This window comes from Fukomys damarensis, unplaced genomic scaffold, assembly GCF_012274545.1.
Source record: "Fukomys damarensis isolate Sample0158 unplaced genomic scaffold, DMR_v1.0_HiC HiC_scaffold_4, whole genome shotgun sequence".
Lineage (NCBI taxonomy): Eukaryota > Metazoa > Chordata > Mammalia > Rodentia > Bathyergidae > Fukomys > Fukomys damarensis.
Window position 1 is genome coordinate 19,659,359 of NW_022900916.1, and position 2,060 is coordinate 19,661,418.

At 45.0% G+C, this 2,060-nt stretch overlaps 1 long non-coding RNA gene across 1 annotated transcript; it reads right to left on the bottom strand.

Annotated features, from left to right (window-relative positions):
- Positions 1-451: 451 nt before the first annotated feature.
- LOC104875653 lies at positions 452-1,515 on the bottom strand. The gene is made up of 3 exons (XR_784135.1): positions 1,037-1,515; positions 814-946; positions 452-584 (listed from the first exon to the last, which is right to left on the bottom strand). It is a non-coding gene; the product is annotated as an uncharacterized LOC104875653 (long non-coding RNA).
- Between the last annotated feature and the right edge of the window lie 545 nt (positions 1,516-2,060).

Here is a 2,060-nt window from a genome sequence, read left to right on the forward strand (position 1 = left end):
CTATCTTGGCAAACTGCCTACCACGAAAACATTCAAAATCCTTTCTTCCTGCTTTTGGACATAAACAGGATACAACCACTAGCTCTGTCACTCGCCAGTGCAGTAGCGGAGTAGAACTTACTTCTATTTGACTCAGTACCCATTTATCAAACTGTTCTCGTCCCTGCCACCGCACTCTCCCATGCCCCTCGTAGTCGCTCACTCCACTCGGAATTTCCCTGAGAGCAACTCTTTTATATTCCGCCAGTGAGTGAGATCGTGCGGTACTCATTCCTCAGAAACTGTTTCTAAGCGCTGTTATTTATGTCCGACTCTATCCTCAGGTTGGATTTGATACCTCTCCATCTGCTTCCACTGCCTTGATGGCTTGTTTTACTTTCACACTCAGCACACTACACATTCATTGCCCATTTGTGAGAAGAAGTCACTTACCACATTTACACCTGCGGGGGCAATGGTGTATTCAGCCCAGACCTGAGAGAGGCAGCCTTCGGCTTGGGGCTTCTCCACGTGGCAGATCCTTGGAGTAGCAGGCTTGCAACTTGCAGCAATTTTGGTTTTTCTTTTAGTGGTATTTTTTGAGACTAAAAGTAGATAAAGATTGAAAAGTGAAATTGCCTTGTTCCTTAGATATTGGGATATAACATCCATGAATCTTTATGCAGAGGCATAAATTATTTAACTTCGCTATGGTATTTTGACTCCAAAATAACCAGAGTTGTCACTAACAGGTAGAATTCATCTAAGAATAAGATAACCGCTGTTTTTTAAAAGCGTTATTTTTTGTTTAAAACACCATTTTTGATTAGTCACCTGATATTTTAAGAAGTTGTTGCGTGGTTTGCTAGGCCTGGAGTCTCCGGATACACCGAATGATTAATGTAAACTTGGGAAACTTATTTTTTTTTAATCGTCCAAATTTAAGTTGCTTTTAGTCACAGGATTTCTGTAAATACAAACTTATGTCAGAAGAAGCTTTTATTTACTTTTTGACTCAACTCAGCATGTTTATTTGATCTGCAGCGATTGAGCTTACTGGCTGCGTCAGGACCGGGGAGTGTGTTCTCAGGATGCGGAGTAAGCAGCCGGCTTTGATCTGCCCTGAAAGCTGAGATGAGGGTCTGTTTTCCCTGCAGATTCGCCTTCAGAATTCTCTTTGTTTTCTGTTAGGAAAATGCAGTTGTTTGACTATGGAGTCGCTCTGTTAATTTAGGTTTTCCAGACTTCCAGAATTCAAGTTATTATCTTTTCATTTTGTGTGTGTGTGTGCGTGCTTTCAGATGGAAAAGGCAAGGTCATTCCAATCATTGGTAGAAACTTGTGTTGTTGATTTTCTTTCCTGTAGACATTTTGGAGGATATACAAAAGAAGATGTCGACGTTAATAGGTTGAGGGGTGGGGGTCCACAAAACCCCAGTGTATGAATAAATGATTATTTTAACGACTATATTAATTTTTCTGAAACCCAAACAAAAGAAAGAAACCGGTGCATATTTCTTCCTTAGGCAGACTGACTGCGCAGTCTGCCTCGGGGGTCTCCAGCCTCCCACCCGTCTGTCTGCATTTGCTCATCTGCCCACGCTAACGTTTCTCCTTCTCCGTGGTTACCGGCTACTGTGTCCCCCTCCTTTGTGAGCTCATTTTCTGGGTGACTCTCCTCGGTTTACACTCCGTGGAGCTATTCATGCTCTTCAATCCCCGAATTCCTCGCTGCGCTGCCCTGCGCTGCTGGGTGAGCCTGTGCCTGAACTAGTCCAGCAAGGCACCGGTGCCCTCAGCTTCAGCCACCACCCTGGGGCCGGCTCCCGAGCTCGGGGAAGGTCCCCAAGGCGCTGGGTCACGAGCCACTCCGCAGGCTCCGTCCCACCTCGCGGTTAATGCTTAATAGGAGGCATGATAAGAAAAATACAGTGAATGTTTAAATGTTAAAAATGATCGCAGTAGAATATATACACGCACCTTCGGCACACTTGTCCCAGCAGTGTCCCGCCGCTTTCTGAAGCAGCTCCGGAAGTTCTCTTTTGTGAGTGCCTTCAGTTGCCCTGTCATGGCTCCCTTGG